Source organism: Diachasmimorpha longicaudata, chromosome 10 (assembly GCF_034640455.1).
Source record: "Diachasmimorpha longicaudata isolate KC_UGA_2023 chromosome 10, iyDiaLong2, whole genome shotgun sequence".
Classification (NCBI taxonomy): Eukaryota; Metazoa; Arthropoda; class Insecta; order Hymenoptera; family Braconidae; genus Diachasmimorpha; species Diachasmimorpha longicaudata.
Window position 1 is genome coordinate 5,311,387 of NC_087234.1, and position 25,776 is coordinate 5,337,162.

Here is a 25,776-nt window from a genome sequence, read left to right on the forward strand (position 1 = left end):
CAAGGCGTCTTTGGAGCGGGCGTCTCCTGGACGACGCCTCGGATCAATACCGACGCCCAGCGTCTCATTGGCCCCTTCTCTTAGGTGCCGTGGAAAATCGCCCCCGGAGATGACGGCCGAGAGGACGTGGCCCAGGGAGAGAAATGAAAGAGTGAGACACTGGGGAAGTTGAGGCTGGAAGGAATCAAACGAGGACGGAATGTTTAAAGAGGCGAAAGAAGGTGGAGGGGTTTGCGAGAGAAATGAAGTTGAGAGGGAGAGAGACAGACAGTCCAATCGTATGCAAACGGACGCTGTACCATCCACCCGCCATTTCTTTGTCCCAATGGAAGATATAACCCCTCAACTTTCTTTCCCTCGTGGCGTCCATTCTTACAGAGCAATCAGCGCACTCCGGCCGATGCCATCATCTGCTTCAATGAGCTCAGGTCAGGATGAGCCCTCCTCGTTGTTCTGGATGTTTACTATATGTTCCAATGACCATTCATTGACTTCGGAGATGACGAATGGTTTTTAAAAATGGCAACTGTGGATTATACGCCAGAAACTGAAATGAAAAATAGGTAATTCATCACGTGGAGGGCTGATGAATGTTTTCCATCAATTTTCTCAACATTTAAAGTTTCCTGATCAGCTGTTGATTTCCTTTGTTGTTGATAACACATCAGGGGCTGTACGTCGATGTGCGTTAGAGTAATAAATGGTTTATACTCATAGGAGAGTATTTTACAGTCCGGTGGATTTTTGTGATCAATAATAGTGTGTGCAGGGGATGAAATTTTTTGGAGAAATTTCGATGCATCGATGGTAAAAAAATAAAAGTAGGAATTTCCAGAATTTTTTCTTGCCCCGGAAAGAAAGGATTTTCATTGACACAGAATATCACCATCATTCCAACAATTTTCTCTGCCTCACGCATGCGCTGCGACCATAAAACAACGTTGAGTATCACCAGGTGGGTGGAGGAGGAGGTGTAGTGTTGGAAGAGGTGGGAGAAGTGCTCCTTTTATTTTCCTTCAATTTCCTTCCTTTCAGGTACCCCATCAGCCTTTCCATTAATATTAAAACGGGCGTCTGTTTCAAAGAGGTATGGAAAGAGAACGCCAGAAGAAAGGGGATTGGACTTTCGTGGAGGGTGAAAGAAGAGAATCCCCTTAAAAAGCTGGTCGTGATGGGATAGTGGGGGACGAGGGTGTGTTTGAGTCGTTTTTCATCGCAATCTTCTAGTGTTACCAATTTCCACTGGAGCCAACGGGCAAAGATGGTTGAGATGGCGGGCGTATTCATTTTCTTAATATCTGCTGGAGATAAATTTTGAGGAATTTCATTTAATTTGAATAAAATATCGTTACGGGGCGCGTGATAAAATTTGTGAAAATTATGAAGATATTCGTCATTCCGTTTATTTATTTCTCGTGTTAAACGAAGCCCGGGAGCACTAGAATTACTCTTCTCCACGAGTTGATATTTTTATTCTCTCTGAGCTAAGGGAGGAACAATGAAAAATAACTGAGAGATTTTTTTGATTTATTTAAATGATTGGGTAACCAACAGTTGCAGAACTAGGGATTGACCCAAACTGGGGTGGCCATATCCAGGAAGTGACCACCTGGACAACGGCCACACCAGCAAAACCCGTTTTCCTTCGCCCCAACTTTCTCACTCTTCCTCTTTATCCACGAAAAATGAACCCCCATTCAGTGTAACACCAAAAATAAAAAGAGTGCTTTTTTAAAGCGTCAGCACAACACACACGTGATGGAAAAATCCTCGCTTGATACCCGAAAAACCGGTTTACCCATTGCAAACTGTTATAACTGGACGTTTGATTTGAATGGAAAAAAATGAAAGAAGGATAAGGGGCCAGTTCGCTGACCGTTGGCCGACCCTCGGGGGTTATTTCAGTCACGAAGAAGAAGGGCGCCACGAGGGTCGTAAGAATAGGCAATGCGATGATTCAAGTCAAGAGTTTGGATATTTCCCACGGGCATGGTGCTATCTAACTTTTGTAATTAAGCATCAATTAAAAATTGTCTTTTTCTTCTCTTTAAAAATGGAAGAAAAATTTTTTTTTCTTGCAAACCATTTAATTGAAAAACAGAGAAACTAAATCGAATTTTTTACAGCTGCTCGTCAACTCGCTAATTGATTTCGTCTCCTCCTTCCTCCAATTAAAATATCCCCCATTATTTACCCACCGATACCCCCATCGAAACATTCGTCTTACGATCTCACTCAAGAAAAGGGATTCACCGAGACAGTGGCATCGGGTGGTTCAAGTACCAGTGAAATATAAGCTGAATCCCACCAAGATAAATGAATCCCCCCATCCGATTCATTATTCCCACACGCATCCTCCTCCCCTTCAAAGTGTTCTTATCTCCACACTTCGCAAAAATTATTCTCCTGGTGACCAATAATTGTTTTACTGTTCCACAATCATTTTTTCAATTTTTTCGCCACCTGAACTCGACTCTGTTCTAGACACGAATATTTCTAGAGAACTAGAACCGAGCGCAGGATTTACTTTTCATCAGGGCGAGAATAATAAACCTTAGGATTCCTAATAATGCAGGAACAATGAATTATTTTTTCAAATATTCTAACCCAGTGATTAACAACGAGAAATTACTCGTTAAATAACTCATCCAAAATTGTCTCAATCCTTTTCCCTTTACTCTCCAGATTTCTTCTGCTTTCGTCGGAATATTCAATTTGAGAATTTAAATTTTGGATCGCGAATCCAAATTTTGTGATTATCAAATGACTCAATACCTTTCAAAATTAAATTCTTTCAATTCGATTTTTCTCAGCCGGAAAAATGCAAATTGCGCAATTACATTTGTTCGGTACGTCTGAAAAGAGTTACGGACTTCACTTGCCCGTCACTTCCACCCCCTTTCCCACCCCCCCTTCACCGACTTCAGCATAAATACGTCGTAGTCGTTGGAGTAGACCGAGTCGTTTCTCTTTCTTCAGCCAGGCTGTTACCACCCTCCCTTCCCCACCTCCCTTCATCAACCGATAAGCATCGCTTTGCATACGATCGCCATTTTGCGGTGGCATAATTTAAATTTTGTTCCATTGTTTTGTCGCTCTTCTTATACCATACCCTTCCAGCCTTCACAAATTTTATACCTTTCACTCCAGGGTTATTTCTTCCGCCACCCCCTCCCCCTCCTCCTCCCTCTACTCCACCCGCGTCACCCCTGGTGTTACCGTACAGCCCTCCCCATACCGTTTGTTCTTCAGTTGAAACCCCCCTTTCCACCCCCCCTTACTTCACTTCTTCGGTGTATAGCCAACCCTCGTCGTACTTCGCCAGTCTCAGCGGCCATTTGCATGAAATTAGAATCAGAATTTTCTTGCTGGAAAATTGGCCCCGTACGCCCTGCACCGTCCCCCCCCCAACGAAAACCCACCCACCGGGGGGACGGGAAGAGGGAGGGAGAAGAGTTGAATGCCAGGGGGTGGGAATTTTCGTTAGTGTATGGGGTAGCGAAGGAGTTTGGAGGTTTTAATTAATTTTTGAGAAGGGGTGAAAGGGACAAAAAATGGTGGTCCTGAGGTGGAAGAGGGGAGTTGATTATCTCTACCAATTTTTGAATTTTTGTATTGAAAATTTTCTGGGAGAATAATTGGGAAATTGTGTGAGAATCAGAGGAGACAATTTTTTGTCAAAATTTAATGAAGAATAACTCAGAGACGAATACCACTCGTATTTCTCTCTCCTCTCTCGTAAACACCATAGTCTCGGCTTCGCAGCGGCGTCCTCTCTTGTTTTCTTATCTCCGGAGTAACAATGGAGCTCCAAGAAACAAAAGACAAAAGACGGGGGCTATTTATTTCATTTCCATTGTCTCGCAAAAGGCTGTGCGCGCGCGGTAGAAACGAGAAGAGAGGAAAGAGATGAGTGCAACCTCTACCTCCTTCGGTGATACAACACCGCTTCAACCCTCTCGCCGAGGCTTTTGGTTAATGTTCTGGACCCAGTGGAGATGACACACCTACTTCTGAATCATAGTGTTGTCCATCTATGCAACCACTGCGATGCCTCATAAACATTAAGACTTGGAAATCATATAGAGAACTTTATAGTTTTTAAGAATTGATAGTTAGATCGAAGGTAGAAATGACAGAAAAAATTGGGTTTTCCAAACTTTTATAATTTACAGTCTTAATTTTTTTAGTGAGTCAATATCGCATGACCTATTGCGCGACGAATATCTTAGTTACTAGACCATATGCGAATTTTTTCAATCCAATGACCTCCCTCGCTCCTGCTGAAAAACTCCCGGAAAGACCGCATTTCAAATTTTCAAAATTATCAGAAATAAAATTCGGTGAGTCTTTCAAAGCCAATAGGGTTACACCCTCCTCCCCAAGCCTTACGTAACACATGTTACGCCCTATCGACCTTGCGATACAAACCGCAGTGGAAAATGATAATTAATAAGGAAAAAAAATCGATGAATCGTTGTAACTTCTGCTGACAATCTGTTCTTCTCTCTTCGTCAAGGGCCCGCCGACATATTCCACAAAGTCCCAAGTCCTTGAATAGCTTTTGGACACATATGTATACATGTAGAGTTGAGAAAGCCGTCTCATATACTCAAGTACAGATCCCCGCAATCCCTTCCGGACCCCTTTTCATTTTATTATTTTTCATTCTGTCTCTCTCGGTCTCTGGCCCTCTCTGGAAACCAGACTGGACATCGGGCAGCTTCAGTGCTTGTACAATGCATACGTAACCGTCTCGACTCCGCGAAAAGGGACATCAGTGCCCACTACCAGGCCTAATTTCAAAAACGGTAAACTGGTTTGTCCAGTTCGCGAGACCCTTTATTCCGGCTGTTCCTGGTTACTCCTTGGGGTGCAACTTGGATTCGATGCAATTCACGGTGTGGACACGTGGGATTTTTATCCGTAGGGCCCAAATAACCCCACCACTCTTTTCGAGAATGGGGTCTCTTGGACACCGGTCATTTACGAGTGATTCAGTCAGTTCTCCTCTGTCTGTTGTGATTTCACGTGTGCTTTCGGTGCGCAAAAAGCTGTCGATTTTAAATATTAAAAAACTTGCGTCAAGTGCAGCGAGAAAAATTCTAGTGTCAACACAAGTAAAAGCGCGTAATGTGACGATCGGAGGAAAGTTTCAGTGCTTTCACTGGAGAATTTATTGATTTTTAAATCTGCAGTTGAGAATCGAGACTCTGTTCTGAAGATTATTTATTTTATTTTATGAGCCAAAGTGTAGATTTACCCTCTAATCTTCCCATTTCTGCCTAAACGTCTCCATCAATATTATTTCCATGACCTAAAAACCCGGAAAACGTCAAAATCCCTCATACGTCTCGCGAAACCCCGGGTAATTCTGATAAAACGAGCGAATTAAGAAGAACCGGGATAGGGTAACAGCAAAGAGAAGGGAAATAGATCCTCACCGTGGCTTGAAGTATAGCCCCCCATACTTTACTCTGCGGTTCCGGGGGCGTCTTGAGAAAGGCAGACTCCACATCCCGAGTAGTGCCTAGTGCTCCTTGGTGCTGGTGCACACATCGCACGCCAGCCTCGAGGCGCCCCCGAGAATCCCTGGAATTGCTGGCTCCACTTTTTCCCAAATGCCCAAAGAGAGAATCTGTACAGTCTCGTGCATCTGCAACAAGTCCAACCCCTGTTTAATTTTCTGCCGATGGATTCAATCACTTACAGCAATCCCCATGCATTTTCACACGTGCCGGCGTCCCCAGGCGCTGCGACATTGATTAGAAATATTTTGACGGATTGTTCTGAATGTAACTCGATTATTGGAGACCACTGAAGACGATTTTTCTGAATTACATGACGTATATACTAAATTTCTTATTCAATTTTTAATTGCAATTAAAATAACGAAGACATTAGGGTGTCATTAGATGAGTTGAAGAAAAAAAAATGGAAAAATCCTGTTCCATGTAATCGCGTCAATATGAGGTGAAAAGGGAAATCCCAATTGTCCTCATGCATTTTACGTCTCCGTAATAATTAAGTTTTACCGTAATTGGTGGGTCTGTCACTGGCTTTTCTTCAAAGTCCCTCAGCAAACGAGAAAGAACACCCAAAGAATACAATATCTCAAGTGCGTGCAAAGGTTGCGTGACCACATGACACTGGACATCTGCAACTGGATTTTTTGTCGTCCCTTGAAATACTTCATGAGATTTTTTACTCCACTAAAAGGGTTTCACTGTTGGGAAGAAGCGGTTGTTCGAGGGCGTCTGTGGGCGGCAAGCGAAGAAATACGCACGTAAGAAATGCGAAACGGGGGTGGGATATCAAGAAAGGGTGGTAACACTCGATTGGGGTGGGATGTATTTGAAATTTACCCTTCTAGTTCTACGGTACCACGTGATACAACTCCCACCGTAAATAAGTCAGAGAAATGGACGACAATTTTCTTATGGGGTATTTCACGGTCTCTCTTAACCCCAGGTTAATTTCAAAGTTCGTTTGTGGAAGGGTTGATTTGGGACTGGGAAAACAGTTGAATCGGCCCATTTAATTACGTACCGGTCATTCCCCTAGTCATCTTGTTCAATTTTTTATTTGCCTTCATTTTTGTTATCAGATGAATAATTAATTTTTAATCAGTATAATTTAATTTTCGACTGATTTTTCTATTACCAATTTATTTAGAATTTTTGGTATCAAAATTTTGGTGGCGAATTAGAAAAAGGACATTGAATTCTCATAAATTTTTAATCAAAAAATAATGTTCCGTTCAATTTTAATGAAATATAAATTTTGATTCGCCATAAAATTCTTTTGAAATACAAAAGACAGGCGAAAGGGGGTATGTTGTTATATAGAAACAAGAGGGTTTTGAAATGAAGGAAAAAGGGGTGAGTTTCTCGAGAACTCTCACCAGTCCGCGTCGACTCCTCCGCGCGTAAAACGCGGCTAGAGGGATGGTTTTAATGATTTTTGGGGGGTTGCCAGGAACCCTTACCCACCCACTCTCTCTCTCTCTCTCTCCCTCTCTTCCAGCTCTTTCGTTGGAAAATATTTCGGCATCAGAATGGAACAGGAAAGACGGACGGAGTACAGCGTCGCTAACATTGCGGAGGGGCGATGGATATTATATATTTTTTAAATCCTTATATATACGTAAACGGGTGGATAAAGAAGGGTTGAAGGCTTTCGTGAGGGGGTGGACGAGAAGAAGGGTCGCTTACCGTGAATTAAGTCCCCCTTTCTCCTCCCTACTCACCCTTGAATGCCAAGCTTGCAGGGGTGAAAAGATGGCTGGACAAAATGGAGTCTTCCAACTCATCAAATCTTTTCAAATCGACTTGGAACTGAACAAAAGTTGTTATTCAATCATTTATCGGTTTTTATTGTGATTCAGAAATCGTTAATAATGCTGGAAAAGCCCTGTGGGGTGAGGTCATTACCCAACACCGGCTTCATATTTTTTTCAGACTCAATTCTCAAAATTATAACCATTTTATTTCATGACGAAAACTCCCCTAAATTTTTAATGCAATCCACTTTTCAATTGCTCGTCCTTAAAAAATATTTTCTCCCCCTCAAAATTATATAATCTAATTACCCTCCACCCGTTTTCCTCATTCTCATTCCAAAAAAAACGTGACTCGGAATAATTGGCAGTAAAAAATTCCCGTCGAAAAAAAAAAAGTTTCGTGTTAATTATCATCCGAACAGACATACCTTCAACAAAGGGTTTGTGGGGTTTGTAAGGACAATACAGTGCTCGAGATAACCGGTTAGAAATAAAACATACCCCCAGACGCAATGTAGCCAATTTTCCTGTATTAAGCAACTGACGACGATTTTCCTCACATCGTGATGCCTTCCACCCGCTTCACTTCGAGCCATATCTCTCTCGTTGAGGATGAGAAAAGAGGCGGGGAGTTACCTTCATTAGCAAACTTTCGTTTAAAATTTTACCCGTGCGAGCCAGCACGGACGCCTCGTCACCGGCGACCTATACACATCACCCTTTCACTCCCTCCTGCTCTCCTATCTCTCACTTCCTACTTTTAACCTTCTCCCAACTATACACACAAGTATGTATATACAGGGGGAGGGTGAAAGGGGAAGGGGCCGAGGAGGAGAAGGTCGCGGGTGGGGATGAAAACAAACCTTCTAACTTGCAACTCGATTTCAACTTTTGAAATATAATTAATTTTTCCGAGCACCATGTACTGACGTTACCGTCGTTTGTTACATATCTAGACTGCCCTGCAGCTGACTTTCATCGATCTCAAGGGCCAATGATGTTAAGCGTCAAATGAACCGAAACCACCCCTGCCCCATGATATTAGGGTAGGAATAAATTTTGAGTCCGATTTTTTGAAAATTATCATGTCCATGAGAGAGTCGTCCTATTAGAGATTGTGAGCTCAAAAATAATTTAAAGGGTATATGGAAAATGAAAAACAACCCCATTAAAAAAAAATCACTGCCGAATTGGAGTCTTCGTAAGGGAATCGGGGGTGGAATAAAAACGGGGGGTAGTAGGTTTATGTAGTTTTACCTCTCGACATTTTTTCCTACGTTTCTATCTTGAAAATTACGAGTTCGCATTATGAGGAAGGTTTCATCCCCCGTTGTTATCTAGAGGCACTCATGGATGACCTTCGGGCGAGGTGAGGCCGTGCATGAAATAAATAGTAACGAAATCCTCGGAGGAAATTCTCCGGGGGCTAGCTTTAAGCTTGTGAACATAATCTTAAATAATGAGGGAGCTCTCGCGTGATGCGACCCAGCATCTTATCATTTTCCTCATAATGTCAATTTTTTTAATGAAAACTCGAAGCAGACGGTCTTGAATGAGCCAAATTTCCCACATCGTAAAGTGACATTGAGCCTAAAATTTTTTTGTGCCCAGGGCCCATCGATGAATATTCATAATCAAGAGTTCCTGTTTTACCTCGAATGGCTGGAAGTTGAATGATAAACTCAAGGTAAATCAAATTATACATTACAAAATGGTCGATCACCTGAGAGCTTGGCAAAACCATTAGAATTTGAGAATAGTAAGAGGAAAAGGCAGGAAGTGGTATTTTATCCTATGCTATTGGTTTCTACTCCGTTCTAACGTAATATTTCTTAGGACGAAATGTCGCTCACTCAGTTATCCGAAAACCTTCATAATCATTTCAACTCTGTCCTCTCCCACATACCTCTCACTCGAACTTTTCAACTTGAGTACCTACGGCCAATCTCTCCATACGAAATCGTCTGCATTCGTCGAGTACCCGTTTAATATTTCACGAGAATGAAATAATGTTAAAGTGAGGATTTCGTTAAAATTTCAGGATAAGACGGAGGCAGGAGACGACGGACGGCTAATGTTGATGGAGAATAATTTTCCTGTCTCCATTAATTCTATCTGATTTTGTATTCTTCAATGGGGGAAAATCGATGCTGATATCCGTTGACACTAACCAAAACAATTTATTAGCTTTCAAGTAAATCCACTAATAAATAATGAGCACGAATTTATCTGGAAGTCACCACGTGGCCAATGAAATGGCCCTGTGAGCGACTGGGTGATCTCAAAAAAAGCTCAAAGACGCGACAATGTGTCTTGAGTTATTTTCCTAAATCAAACAAATACATCTCGAGAAGCTGTCGACCGAATTTCCCCGATTTTCTGAAAATTTTTCCCTAATCAGTCCGAGAATTAGAAAAAAAATATCGCAAGCTGCACCTTCTGTTTCCCTAAAATCAAAGTTGGATAGTTTGATTCTCTCCTGGACGTACATACGCCTTCACAAGACACAGCGGTGGGGTGGTGGGTGAAATGAGAGGGTGGGCTGCAGGACGGCCGTATTAAAACGAGAGGCAAATGCGAGTCGGAGCTAAAGTTTTAAATGATTTTCGTCGAAGTTGCCTTGCGAGAGTTGGTTTATTAGGAAAAGTCAATTTGCCCAGCGAGTGAAAACTATATATGTATACATAGTTTGTGAATTGTAGAACCAAAAGAGGAATGAGTAAGAAGAGTAAAGTTGTCGAACATGAAAAAAGTCTTCTTTTTCAAAATCTAATCAATGGAAAAAGATCCCTACGAAGAAGGGAACCAAGTTATTCCCAAGAGGAACAGCGAATTCCACGTTAATTTCGCGCTCAGTTTTTCCTCCGGTCAAACACGTCAGACATCCCTCCAACAGCTAAAAAAATAGTCCAACATAATAATCAGCTAGCAGATTCATCCGGCTAAATCCACCAAAAGAAACGAAAAAAAAAAATGAACGATCAAATTTTCCTCGAGCTCGAGTCCAGTAAAAATATCTGTTTCCGTAGGAAAAGGAAACTACGAAGGTTTGTGCTTTTCCAAGAGGAGTAGGAGGAGGAGGGTTGCCCTCCTCTGAATCAATAAGAACTGTTTTCCCCCCTTTTAGCACCGACCACCCTCTTCCTCATCCCCAAACAGAGTCCCCGAGTGAAACTCCCGCCTACCCAGCGTTGCCCAAGCATTCGCTTTCTCAGTTCTTCTCCCCTTTTTCCTTTTATAACCCCCTTTGGGGTTCTGCGCGCAAGCAGGTTTTAAATGCGCGAAAGCAAGACGAAATGAGTGTCAGAGGGGAATATAAGAGGGGCTTGGGAAAAAGGAAAGGATGAGGGGGGTAGGGGGTGGGTTGAATGAGGAGTGAGGAAGGATGGTCTCTCCGGCCGGTACTGCTCAAAACCTACGCTGCTCACTGAACAACCCCAAGGGGGGTTGTAAGAGGGTAGGTGGGAGTCGGCCATCTTTATTTCACTCCTCCTACCAGAAACACCCTCTCCCGTTTCCTTTTCCACCGTCCCTCCGACCTCCATCCGTCTTGCCTTGACGCTCTATACTCTTTCTTAGTCTCCCTTCATTTGCTAGCCAGCTCTTCTTCTTCTTATTCATCTTCTTTGAATTTTGCCACCGAAGGCGTTTTCCCAACCCAGCGCCAACTGCTTTGTCTTCCAGACGTGCCAATTACCTTAACTCTAAGGCTCGCTGAATATCTCCGCCATTAATATTCATGTTTGGTTTGGTTTTTCCACGAAAAATTGCACGAGGAAAAAATACGCCACCCGACCGAGGGTGGCATATCAATACAAGAAGTTTGATGGAATGAATCTCGGGGATTATCGATGAAATCACTCACTGGTTTTTGTTACACTCGTCCAAGAAGACACGATCCCCACCGTAGGCTCATCTGTTTGCGGAAGTAAGTTGCTTCTGCCAGAAATCTCATGGTACAGCGAATGGATTTTGAGTAAAGTTGGCACAGGCATATTGGAAAGCTACGATGATGCCTTACTAAGCCAATTTCATCTGCATACATTGATCCGATGTCGATATCAATTACAGAAATTGGATGGGGGAGTGAAAATGTAGGTGTCACTCGTCGTCATTTTATTTTCACGAAAAATACGTCATTTCACAGATGAATTCCAACAAATTGATGATGGGTAATTCGAGGGGAATGAATGAGAAAGAGGAGGTTAGACTGTTTGAGACAGTTGGCGACGGTGTTGCCGGATCAATTTTGGTGGACCGCAGACACAAACTGTTTCAGTGGACTCAATCGAGCGAATTCTATCGTCGTTTTCACTCTCCCTCGTCCCCTGATATCTGTTTTCCCTTCCTCCACTCTCTCATTGATCACTACTTTCGCACATTCAAAGCCACTTCATCGGAATTCTTCTCTTTCGGTCATCAACTTCTCGTCCTGGAATAATCTATTGTTATATATTTCGTCTCCGGTTACTCGGGAGTTTCATAAACCCCTACATACTTCTCTTCCATATTCAGTTATAACTCTTTCCACATGGCAACCCCTGCCCCATCCCTCCATCACACTCATAACTCCAATTTCAAGTCGACTTAAATTTCGCGTTTAAATTAGCTACGATGCTGTTACCTGTTAACACGAACTGAGAAATAGATTCTGAAACAATTTATGAGCATTCGAATGAATTTATAGTTAAGTTTTAAGAACTTATTCACCTGGAAATCCATTGGATTTCACTCAAAAATTCTTACGGACGCTCATAGCAGGTTTAAGTTGTCTTTTTATGGGGAAAAAAAATGAAAGTAGATGGCTGGAAGGGAATTCAGAAAACCGTCGACTTGGAAACACACGCTCGGGGTAATCAGGCATCGGTTATTTCGGGAGGCAAACCCCGGTGTAGTGCCTTTGGTCTTACACACAACCAAAAAGAGAGGAAGAAAATGAGGAGGAAAGAGAATTCACGTATCTCTCGTGGTCTCGAGCGTATTACACCAATTCCCGTCTTTAATTAAGCATTTTCCACCCTTTAATTTCAAACCAGATTTTTCCACCCTTGTTTTCTTGATTTTTTTAGTCGCTTTTTCAGAAACCAATTGCCATGATTTTAGAGAGAGCTTCCATTGATTTTACAATTAGGGGTAATAAAATTGAAGAGATGGTGGGGAGGGACTGAAAGGCAGCCTTTGATATTTGTTTTTGGAAACAAGTGCTTTTAAAGCGTTCATTGGATAACTGAGTTTGTCGAGATAGCAAGGGCTTTCAACAATATCAAATAAATTGGGAAAAATATGATCGATCGACGTGGAGTGGCAGGAAGCGATTTTGAGGGCTTGAAAAATCACGAGAGCTATTCTTTGCTTCGAATTCCAGTTGTTTAATAATTCAAATTTAATTTTCAATTATTTAAATCATGTATTTATTCATAATAAACCACTTAAAGAAGAGGATTCTCATTGTTTCCAGTGAAGGCAAGTAAATTAATAATTATGATAGTAGCTTTCAATTAATTTGGAAGTCTAGATGAATTCTTTGTAATTTTTCACTTGTTAAATTTTCCAGTAAAAATTCATCAAAATTTTTCCAGATTCATGTCACACCCTGTAATTATAGAGCCGTTCCTAAGTAATATTTCCCTTAATATATAAACTTGGTACATTTATCTTGAAAGTGGTGGACAATTGAGTTATCAAATCATCTCCCACATACATTCCCATTCTCCTCCCCCCTTTTTCTAATCCTTTTAAACCAGAAAACTCTTGTCTCCTCGGGAGTTTAAGATCCAGAGTTTCACTGGAGTCTCTGAATTCCAATTAAAATTTTCTTCCCTAAAAACAGAAGAGACCCACCCCCTCCCCCATCCACGAAACCCAGGAGGATGAATGGATGAAACGAAGTGGGTGGTACCGGAGGGGTGAGTTTCAAGCTCCCTCCTCTCCCCCTCGAGCTTTTCCGAGAAATACGAAGACTGGTACTGGTACTGGTATGAGGAGGTATAAAGAAGCCGAGTGAAAGAGTGGAGGTAAAAGAGGGAGAACGTAATTAAAGAAGGGGGCGTACCAACCAGCTACACTTATTTCCAGAAAATATAGGGTATGAATTCACCCTTACCAAGGGTTAAATCCATGACCTTATCACCAACCCAAGTTGCAATTAAATCCATTGATTGGGAATTCATCTCCTTCGGCACATCGCATTCTCATTTCTTCCTCACATAACGACCTATTCACCTCAAACATTCCAGAAGTTACTGAAAAAGTCTGATAACCTATAATAACAAAATTATGATAGTCAAATATATTACATATATTATATCCCCTGAAAAATAAGAAATCTAAAAATGTGCTGAAGAATTGACGCCTCTAAATAATTAAGAATGAAGTGCGTCTTAATTAGATTAATAATAAATAGACGAATCAGTTGCAATTGAATTTATACCAATAAATCGAGGGCAATTATTCCCAGCGATGTTAAAAGGTTCCCATATTTATCAATGCAATATTTTTACAACGATATAACGACCCAACCCCTAATCGTTATCGCTAAGGTGTCAGTGCTGAGAAAATTTTCCCCAGATTTTGCATTTGTGTGCATCGAACCAGGAGTAAGACCAGTGTGGAAGTCCACCCCTTCTCCCCCTCCCACCACCTTCACTCGGGTGAAGGACGGTCGGTGAGAAACGAAGAAGGGTGGTAATGCGGGAGTGAACGAGCCCCGGTCCGCCCCCTCGGGGGTTGATATTTAAATCTCCCCTTTTCTAATTTCACCCCTCTCGTTCAAACTCACCCCTCCTCCTCCACCTCTCCCCCCCCCCCCGCTGCCCCTCTCATCTCCTTACCGCTACCCCCCACCCCCTCTGGGCTCTTTCTCAGTGTACGCCAACGCTTTCTCGCTGGCCCCGGCCGCCATCATGAAAATATTAAGAACTCCGGGGGAAAATGGCCGCCCCTACCCCGTGCAACTAAGGAAAGGCTTTTCCCCACACCCAAGTGCAAGCAAAAACCCTCCTCACCTCCATCGACCTCACCCTCTCCCCCTCCTCCTACCAACGGCCCCTTGACAACGAACTCTCCGACGTTGGGGTTTAATGGGGGGATGAGAAAAGTACCCGCGAGGCTGCAGACAGACTTTCCTGGGAAAACTCGTTTTCTAGTCTTGGCAGTAGTCTTTGGAGGCATTCTATATATTCATCTGCCGACTAACCCTCACCACCCCCGCCTACAGCTGCTTTCACTGAGTTTATAAATACTTTATGGAAATTGTGAGGGTAACAATGAGGAGATTTTTTTTTTTATGTTTGTGAAGAAGAATTATGGGAAGATTTTTTTTTTTGTCTGAAAGGGCTGTTGAATTTTATTTGGTCAATTATTCTCAAGACAAATATATTTGTAAACAAACATCCTGCGAAAAACCTTCGTAGAATATTTGTTAATTGGCAGGACGATCTTCCGATGATCTTTCGACGATTTATTCGATGATTTCACCAATTTCGCATCAGCTAATGAACATTTTTGCTGGACGGACTGGTGCGGATGGTTTAACATACAATAGCAGGTGTTGCTGCTACCTAGAGCTTTCAAAAAGCTCTCAGGATCAATGTTTACGTAATTTGACGCGACCGAGGCGATGGCTTAACATTGATTATTTTGGATGACAACGATATTGGATAATAGTTCAATCATCTCAAGATAATGAAGTTGATGTCTTGATATGTTTGAACACAACCCCGTCCATTGGCATAATTTTTTTTTATCGACAAGACATAGATTACAAATTTACTGTTTACACTTGACTTTGGCTGACTACGGTATATGTCGGGGGTGAAAGTAAAAGTTGTCCCGAGACACTCGTTTAGGTGTGTGAGAAGGTTTGTACGGGTGGCAAATGTGGCGGCATTCAGCGTGTCGCGCGTAAAGGGTGTGTGCTGAAGTGGGATGAGGATTGTCCCACATTTGGAGCTTGTATACCTCACAGACCCTCCTGCTCCATCCCTACATTCACCCCCGAACGACCCACTCCCCCCTTTCCCCTCCTTTTCCACCGTCTCACACCACTTTGGCGTCTCACGTTACACGTGACTTTGAATGCCGAGGGTATCTCTGATGCGTTTGCTAACTTGGGCTGTGACACATATACATTAACTAGGGGATTTTGATTTTAGGCCACATTCAATGAGGAATAATATTTTCATGAAGATTTTCTAAATCTGATTCACTAGATTATTCATTTTTTTAATGAATTTTTCAGTTACGCGTTAATAACGTATGCGTTTTCGAAAAATTCTAATTTATCGGAAAATTATAATTGGGAATAATTACTTTAAATTTTCATATCATCATAAATATTATAGATGTCCTTGGCAAGATCGCCAGGTGTGTCATACAGCATTTTTTGTCAGGGTATAGGCTACTGTAACGCTAACTACACACTCACACACCCAAAATATTATGCAGATAAAATATTATAGACAAGAAAACCAATTACACCGGAAGTATATACAGCTTCCTCTGACCCGTGCGACCTTTCACGGTAATACGTCTTCGTCAGCGTCCGCCATCTTAGCTCGGAAAATGTAGGAGGAATGGGAGTTTGGTGTGCCTGCAAGTGGGTGGGCATGGAGCGATTAAGAAAATGAAGATGGATACTACGGGATAAAGGATGACGAGGAAGTGGTGGAGCGAGGTAGAGGGTAGGGATGAGTACGAAAAACGGCTGCGGGCTGGGGGGGGGGGGTGGGTGCCTCGCCGATGGTGCTAGAAAGAAGGGGTGGATGGGTGATCAGCAAGAAATAGCTCAGAAGAGCGTTTGATCGGGTGGAAGATTCCCGACACGTCGGTTTAATCATTCGGAATCATTCGTAAAACACCCTCATTAATTTTGGAATTCCCTTGAGTAGTTCTGAGTAACAAAACTCACACCTTGTTCGATTTGCCCACCAAGGGAATACAAATCGAAAGAGGTTTCGGTGAAATGGCTTCAAGGAACATCAGATCGTTGTCAATTTCTCCCTACAATCATCACACCCATCAAATGAATTACTTATGTGCAGTGAAAGGTTAATGATGCTCATTAAAAGTCTCACAAATGCTCACAAAAAAGCTCAAAACTTATGGCTTCGGCCCAAGTGTGTAAAAACCATCGGTGGGAGCAGATGAGGATGCACAAGAAAAGTGGTGGCAGGGGTTTGGAAGCCAGTGGTGGTGGTGCGAGAGGGTGGGGGGGGGGGGAGGGGGCTATAGGATGTTGGAAATATGGTGGTTCACCATTCATCTTTTTATGAGCACTCAAGTGAGGGTAGCCATGGTAACATGCCTGGCCTCCCCACCGGTTAGGTATCAGAGGCAATCGTTAAATTAAGTAATGAGAAGATAAGAAAATATCATCTTACTCGGGTCCTCCAACTCTCCCACCATCACTACCATCATTCCCAACCTCCCCACCTCTTTACCATTCCGGTCTTCCTCACGGCTTTTTCTACTTAAGCGAAACTATTTCTGTGCCTTGAGGCGGTTACTACCGTTGATGGTACCGCTGGAGGTACTGGCAAAGTGGTTCGCGGTTCCGAAGGCGAGAGCGGTAGGGGTTGAGGGGGTGGTAGGGGTTGGATGGAAATTGCAGGGAGGAAGAAGAGGGACAGGGGTGGGAAAAATGGGTAAAGTTTGCAGCTCGACCCTCCTCAGATCCGGGCATCAGACACCGGCGATGGAGAACGAAAATTTTCAGATAAACGAGGATATTCTCGCTTGGGAATTATTTCAACCCCCCCACCCACACACCCCTTACACTACTACTTCGTTTCCTACAGCTTCTCCTTCTTCATCCGCTTTTCCTTGTCCGTTATGGGATGAAATGACTCCACGGGGGAGCGTTTGCAGAGTTTTTAGGTGAATATTCGAGGAGTGGGGTGGGGGAAATTTATTTTAGGTTGTTTCTAGGCTTCGGCTAGGCAATGGCGAGGATGTCACTAGCCTGGAGGCACGCTCGATCAGAATGCATTCAAAATTTTGCGTTAACAGAGCAGATCAGTGTTTTTTTTTAAGTGGATATGTCTCCAGATTTTTTGCAGTAGTAACGTAATACAACCCCTTGCGGAAAATGATCTCCATCTAAGGCACTCGTAAAATAAATTACGGGTATTAAGAAGACTTAGGTGGCTGTAACCAGATAGCTTCGATCGATCTTGGTAATTGCTTTCAATAATGAAATTTCCTGCACATTATTCCGGATAAATATTCCAATTCATCGAGATCGTCTAATTTTAAAAAATGCGCTTATCTCCTATAATAGATCTCAAAATAATTCACTGTATGAGTTCAATCGCCTTCGAAATTTACGAAGATCAATCAATTTGCCAGAATTTTTACCGAACGTAGGAGTATTCCTTGAAAAAGAATTTGCTTAGTCGAGCGAAGTAGCCGGATATCCTTAATGTTTCCACGGGTGGTTTGTGGTGAGTCTGTAAACAAGTGATGCATCCTCGGTCGACCTCTTTCTCCAGTCAGTCAAAAGACGCCGCTTTGAGGGTGTGAGCGCATGTCGTTCAGAGGATGGCAAGCATACACCCTCACGTGGAGGATCCTCTCGTGCCACCGAACCCCGTCTACCTATGTATATTGTATATGTTTACTCAATCTGCTTCTCCGTGCACTCCATCTCCTCCCGGTTTCACACATGCTACACCTTCGCGTTGATTCTCTCTTGACTTCTGCCATCTGTAAGTCAATCAATCGACAATACCATTATTTTTTGTCGACGATTGAAAAATCGGGGAACCCCTTGAGGGTGGAATTATTTAGTAAAAATTATGAGGAAGAAAAACGAAAGGTTTTTTATCGAAATGGACATTTGGAGGCTGTCGGGACCGATGAGTCACAGTTTTTTACGTCAGGTCAATATTCTTATCGCGGGGAGTGCACTCGACCAGGACCTCAGCGCATCCCAAGGAATTTTATGGGACGAATTTCTGAAGTTTCCCAATGCATGTACGAGAATAAGAGGGGCCAAGGGGCGCTGGTCTCGCGGAGTTTAAGGTGGGTTTTGCATAGCCGTAAATTTTCTCAGTGTGAGTTTAAAGGCCGCGGGCAAAGCCATCCAACCACCTCCTCCTCCTCCCCCCCCCTCCCTCGGAGCAGATCTCGCCATCACTGCTTTCCGAAATTCTCTCCACTTCCTCCCTTTTAAACTCAACTTCTCTGCGAGCGCGTTCTCCAACCGTTTCGGAGATATCCTTTCCAACAATCTTCTATCAATAATTTCTAGAAATGGTGTCTGGAAGGAAACCCCTTGAAGAATGAAATTTTCGGTCGAATCCAATTATCCGAGGGAATGAATTAAGTTTGGGAATTGAGAAATGAGAAAGGTTTGCATTCCCACAAATGAATTAATTTTTTTAATTTTTTATGTTCAGGAAAATTTGTTGGCCATCACCTGAAGGTGTTCAGTCGAGAAATTCATTGATTTGTTTAAAAAATGATATTTTCCCTGGTTTGTTTTGATACTCGAGTATATTCGGAAGACACACCAACGATGAAAAACCATCCACCCATTCCCTCTCCTCCTTCATCCTTTTCACTTCGCTAACAGCGCCAAGGAAGCACGAGTGAGCGGACGTAGTATGCAGATTCGTAAAATAAATGCCTGAAAGTTTCACTATAACTCTGCGCACAGAAATCTCTAGCCTCGTCCTTCTCTTTCTAGCGGTACTATCCTCAACCCTGTTGGGGGTAGGGCCACTCCCTCTCACCCCTCCCCCCACTCTCTACACCAACGACTTTTCGTCCTGTACTGGCTCGCCAGGGAGCCCACACCACATTATTCAGGACTTCCGCGTTGGAAGGCCACGGAAAATTAAGGGGCGGGAGGGGTGAGATCGTCAACTTGAAGCAATTTTCATAATTTTTACAGGTACAGGTATTTTTACCCGAAGAAACAATACGAAAACGCTAAAAGAACTTAATAATAAAATTTTCCCTTCATGTTGGATAAAATTTCATTATTAAACGTTAATTTTCATGTAATTTTCAACTAAAAACGGGGAGAACGGGATTTTCATGGAATCATAGGATATTTTTTAAAATAAAGGAACAATAGTAATCGAAATGTTGAAAAGCTCATTGACAGTGTTTTTGAGAAGCGAATCATGAGCTTTGTGGGAAGACAGGTGTGTCACGTTCGCGAAACGACGACCGGTTAAAAAAAATTTAATGTTGGAAGGGTTTTACCTTCTTGTTGTTTCCATACCATCACAAACACTAATGGACATTGATATTATGCACCTAAGAGACTTTGGTAGAGAGCGTCCTGCCGTAAAGGGGTTGCCTTTCGACTAAATGTGTTTACTATGCAGACGTTATTATATTGGAAACACGGCCTGCATCAAGTCGAGAGGACAACGTCAATTACAAATAGATTGTCATAAAACAATTGTGTTCTCTCATCCATTTGCTTCTGAGTTTTTTTCATTTTTTTCCGTTAATTATATTTTTTTTTCAGATGGGTGTGTCTGGCAGGGTGGAGTCACCTCTTGTCGACCGCCTCCGCAGAAAGGAACTTCCGGATTCTCACAGTTTTAAGCTTTCGTCTTGCAGACAAAGTTGGCGACTTAGCTGAAACATTTTTAGGGGTTATCTTAATCTGAGGGGATTAGCCGGCAACCCTCTCACAGCCAGCCAGAACGGGCTGCAAACGCGGATGTATACATACTGCGCACGAGTATCTAAACACATCTGTATACACGCACTGTAGATGTTATCAACAATCTTCCGGAGACTGGTGACTTGCTTACCTAGTGCTTCGAATGCCTGTTGCGATCAAAGGAAACTATTAAATGAATTCCCATTAAAAAATGTCATTCTGATTTTATTTTTAATTTATCCTAATCATTATATTCTGTATATGCGATATTTTATGGTAAATGAGCTAATGATTGATCACAGCACTTTAAGCGCAATTATGAGCACCCAGAAATTGAAACAAAAATTTTCCAAGAACATTCTTTCAATTCCCTGTGAAAGAGGAAAATTTTTTATATTTTTTGTTTCTCAAATACTTCACAATTGGCACGATCATTAGGATCGAATGTCTTCATTCTGATGATGAAGAATAATAGTGTTCATCCAACGAGGAATTGACGAAAATCATCTCTCACGAATCGGGAATTTTTTGCAACCGCAACCCCATTTTTTTTTCTGCGGTGAGTCTTCGCAGGAGTGAGCACAAAGCCATGATACACATACACATGTACAACTAAGGGGCCAGTATGTTTTCACTCAAGGGTAGGTTAGCCACGATTCCGGACTCTACGAAAAAGGGGAAGCCTAGCAATTTTTCACGTAGAACGACCATCCCATAGTGAAAAACACTCACCCCCCATTCCTCTCCATTCTCTGGCGTATGTATGGAAGCTTGCAACACAACGTACCGGACGTTGGTGACCACTTCATAAAATTACTTTATTACTCGTCCGGTTCGGGACAGTATGCGGCGACCTTTTTCGCCTTTTCTGCGGCTATTTTTTGTACCCACGTTTTTTCACTCAACATATGTACCACTCCCACCCGTGATATATGAATAAAAAGTTTGGAAACTCATTATCATTTCCCGGAGCTTTTGAGGTAATGAAAAATCAGGCATTACTTATGAGGGTATAGGATTTTTTAAATTTACATGCGATGAAAAATTGTGGAAAATTTGGGAAGGCGTGGGGGGCCAATTTTAATTAGTCGGATATCATTATGGCATCGATTTCGATACCGAGGAAATTTTTTCTGTAAAAAATGTGGGACCAGTAAACGCAAGTGTCATGGAAGGGATGAATAATGAGAGTCTCAGCGTCAACTAGTAATAAATAATAAAAAGTACAATATATACAAGGGGTTGGCCGCGACAGTAACTTTACCGTTTATTAGATTACCAAAGCCGTAGCGTAGCATCTGCAGAATCTCGGACGGGAGCCGTTAATTTTCGTTAAAAACCAAATGCCGCAGCCACGAATGCGTGCGGGTTAACATACCTCATTCTCATTCTCACTTACTTTATTTAGTATCCCACCATCTTTCTCTACCTATTTCTTCTTCAGTCCCCCCTCGAAACACTGGAGATAAGTAAGCACGATTTTACATGGTTAGATGAACATTAACGCAGTCTCCGCGACTTCCATGAAGATTTACCGAGTCCAGACTATTTTCGGTTAGTATTTTCTCCTGGTTCGCAGATGCTCTTTAAACTTGGAAAGTCATTATTTTCATTTAGTTTCAATTGCTGGGAGGGAGGCCGGGTAAATGCTACATTCATTTCAATTTTCGTATTTTGAAAATCAAATGGACAAAAAAAATCGCAATTTTATCGGAGAGAAAATTTTTCCAATCATTTGCGATACGGAAGAAAATTATTCGCGAACCCGCTGAACACTGGGAGCGACCGTACGCGGAGTTCCGGAATTTTTCGGATGGTGGCGCCAGGAGTCGAGTGATAGAAAAATTCGAGCGGTGGAACTTTTTACCGACAGAGGAGACGGCACGATTGATAACAACTGCTGTCTCTCATTATTTTGGTCGTTAATTAGGTGAAGTGCAAATAATGGTGGATGAATCAAGAAGAGAACAATTTTTAAACAATTTTACTCAAAATATAGCAAAAATTAATTTCGTCCAAAAAAGATTGTCGAAATCAAATTTTAGTTGCAAAAATTAATTCAATTTTTTTTCATGTGGGAGGATATAACTGAACCCCTGAACAATACCGAAACCATACCTCAGGGATGAAAAAAAAATCGTCAACCCCTTCTCAGGTGAAACTTGGTAAACATTTAAAAAACCCCCCAAGCGATCTCGTTTTTTTTTCTCGAAGGCTCGCATTCCCTGAAAAAAAAAGGCGAAAAAAAAACGTGTGTCCCACACTTGGCAGCCGACACTTGTCCCCAAAGCGATCCGCATACCGGAGGCACGCGCCAACCCCCGAGAGATCACCCCCGAGGGTGAGAGAACGCCTGCGCCAATTTACCCCTGTTCTTTTTTTTCCTCATTTGCTCATCCCTCGTTTAGCCTGAGCCACCTTTTTTTTCCCCACCAACTCATCCCCCGTTTTTTCTAACAGGTGGCCACTGTCGTGGGCTTTTTTCCTCTGCTCTCCCACCCTCGGGGGTTGTTTTGTATTTTTTATGTCGTCTCACACCACTGTTTTTTTTTTCACCAGCCCATGTATGCCGGGCTCTCACCACAGGTGAGCCCATTATCCCCTCGCTTTATCCGCGCGTGCGGTTCCCACCACCTTTTTTTTGCCACTTTTATCCTCCATTATTTTTATCACCCTGTGGTTGGAAAATTACGGATGAAAAAAAGGAGGGGTTCATTCAATAAACCTCAGAGTCCAGTGGTTAATTTTATAATTGTGATGACACAATGGAACTGCAATTTTTTTTCCTGGAGTCAACTCCATTTTTGTTCTAGACTTGAAAAAGTATTTTCAATCGAATTCGAATTCATTTGAAATTTGTTTTATCTTCTGTCTATAATATATCGAAGGTATAGATTATAGACGTATTAGAAGTACAATTGAAAAGATAAAAAAAAATATATATAGGAAAATTATGTTGTTGTTCAAGTCTTTTTTCTTTATTTTTTTTCCTCGACAATCGCCGCTGAAGGTGGGGAATTCGATGAAGGGTGGGGATTGGATGATGGGGGTACGCGGAAAAGGAGGACTGTAGGAGAACATCTAAGGGGGGATGCATCGAAATTGTAGTGGGGGTAAGAACTGCCGGGTGGCGCCCCTTAATTTCTCCAACAGTGAGTTGAGAAAAATCAATAAAAATACGAAAAAGAAATTGTACCGAATTCATTTCCCTGTGATGCGTATTTTTGGACGAGCTAATTATCCTATGTGGAGTCTTTTACGTGATTAGAAACGCTAATGACGGACGAATCAATCAAGGATCATGTGGGATGAAAAAGACGAAGAATTATTCAACAGACGATTCGCTCCATTCGGGAATGTTTCCTGGAATCTATTGAAGAGAAAAGCTGTAATTTTTTTTCTCTTCACGAGGTACAACTATTCTGAGTTTATTCAATTGTTGAAGATATTTCCGGCATTCGGGAATTTACTTTAATATTAGAAAAGCCCAGCTCAGTCTTGAGAAACTTCACAAATAAAAATGAGAAATTTTCATTCAATTTATTCCACTTATATTTTTAATACAAAAATAATTTCTCTGCGACCCACAATTTTTCGTTCTATCCACAAGTGCACCCCCCAGTCGTTCATTAGTAAAATGAAAACAATAGCTTTCCGAAGAAAGACAAAAAGTGATAAGTTGACGGGCGAGAAGAAGTGGTGGGTGAGCGGGAGGGGGTGGAGGTTTGGAAAATAGAAGACGAGGAAAAATCGTTCTCATTGTCTGGGTTTGGGGTGTCGCCATTTTATCATTTCCTCGCCCCCTTCTCGCATATTTCAAATGACAAAAACCGAGCCACCATCAACGCTGGGCTGTTGGGACCCCAACCAAGAGAGATTTTACCCATCGTCTTTTTCAACCGCCTTTATCCCACCCCCTTCTCACCACCTCAGCCTCTTTTCTTCAACCGCCCCTCAGCATCTTAACTTTAATTGCCTTTATTTTGTAGCGGGGAAAAAGTGGGGAACTGAATCGCCTTTTTTAGGAACAAAAAAATATATGAAAAATTATTTGTTTTGGTCTATTTGGAAATCTTAAAAAAAAATATCTGAAAACATATTCAATTAAATACTTTCTATGAAATATTTCAAAAATTTATAAAAAAAATTCTGTAAAAATGGAATAGATGTTTCAATAGAATTTTTATCAATATTTTTGTGTTAATAATTTATCTCTTTTCAGGTAATTGAAACGTAAAGTCACGAGAGTGGAAAATAACCGTTAAAAGTGGAAAAATGACAATTTTCCACAGACCGACGGTAAGAAAAACTTTAAGAGAAGAGGTAACCCGCGGTCGAGTTCATGGCTCTCCTATTTCTCCGGAGATAGTTCGTGTCCCAGCAAAGGAATTCCCTCACCCCTTCGGAGTGAGAGAGATGATGGTAGATTTCGTATATATACGGAGACTGTGCAGTTAGCCGAGGCTTGGAAGGTCTCGTCACGGTTAATATCGTTATCGCTTGATTTCCTCATCGACAACGCCATCGCGGGGAGATTCACTTGAGTTAAATTGAATATAATATATATCTATAGGATATTGTAAATTCCCAGGGTGGAATATAATAATCCGGGGGATCGTTATTATACCTTCTGGTATCAGTTTTGATTCCTGGATTTAATTTCAATCAGGTTGAGATCATCAATCATCGTCGTGTGGGACAAGTGCATTTTATGTGGTTGTTATCGCACATAAAAAAAATAATCAAATAAAATACGGCTGTCATTTTTGCCGGAGAACTATTCAACGTTGTTGATAAAATTCGAAAACTGTTGGTAATGTCAATAAAACATGAATTCAAATGTATCCTTAGTCCTCTTACATCATCAAAAGGCTTTCTGTATCTTCAGTGAGAAACACGAATTTAGGGATTCAATCTATAAAGCCCTCCCTGTCCCTTTTTTCAAGCCCCTCTTAAGCAGTCCAATTTCTGCTGTGTATATTTTAGGCATTAGGCGAGAGCCATCGGCCATTTTATCTGTCTTTTATCCCCGGGAATCGTCGGTGAAATGGATGGTGGGGTGCAACAGAGAGAGCGACGAGTAAGATTAAAGATGAACTGAGACAGAGGAATGGCGAGGGTGAGTTGACGTCAGAAAAAGCCACCCTATCGTTCTTTCCTCCTTACCATACCCCCAAACTGCGAGTCGTTCATTCTTTCTCACTTTCACCCACACCCACCCCACCACCAGCTTATTCATTCCTTCTCCCTCTATTCCGGCCCACTTAGCAGTAGGAAGAGCCAAAGGGGTGGGAAGAAGAGAGACGGATAGACAGTGAGAGAGAGGGATGTGAGGGTTAGGGTGAAATGGAGAAAAGTCCTTCGGAAAAGTCTGCCCCAGCAAAATGGTCGGCCCTCTCCCGCTGCGATTTTTATCTCCACCTTCTTCTCCTTCATCTACTTCATTCCCTCTCTCGGCGTCTTAACGATTCCTGGATTATTCACTCGGAATCCTCTATGAAATATTCCCAGTTTCCAAGATTTCTCAAAAACTGTTGGAAAGCCGTGTCTTGAAGTGAAATTTTCACTGAGTGAAGGATAAAAAGGTCGAGCACTTTTCACTGGACTTGTACCACTAACCACCAACAAGATGGTAACTATCTTTACAAAATGGTTAACAGGCCTTTAAGCTCTTGCCACTGCTTTCGTATGGATTATACACCCTGTGGAGATGAACAGGCGAGACAAATCTTTCTGCGTCATTTCACTCGACATAACGTGAACAAGGGGCTCAGCAGCCCGTTGTCATCTCCAGTGTCCCCAACAGTGTCCCTATACCCGAACTTCTCAAGAAAGCACCAGTCATTAATGAAAGCTACCGCGGGACCAT

At 42.1% G+C, this 25,776-nt stretch overlaps 1 protein-coding gene across 2 annotated transcripts in view; it reads right to left on the reverse strand.

The window, feature by feature from the left end:
* The window catches only part of Dati (datilografo), a 173,906-nt gene that overhangs the window by 93,059 nt on the left and 55,071 nt on the right, over positions 1-25,776 (reverse strand). The window contains exons 4-5 of one of the 2 annotated variants that reach the window (XM_064129182.1): positions 17,639-17,986; positions 5,445-5,656 (exon numbers count right to left, since the gene is read on the reverse strand). The gene's annotated coding sequence lies outside the window, so the exon portion shown is untranslated. Of the gene's footprint in view, positions 1-5,444; positions 5,657-6,035; positions 6,602-17,638; positions 17,987-25,776 lie in introns of those variants that run through there. The other variant, XM_064129180.1, reaches the window with a different exon arrangement.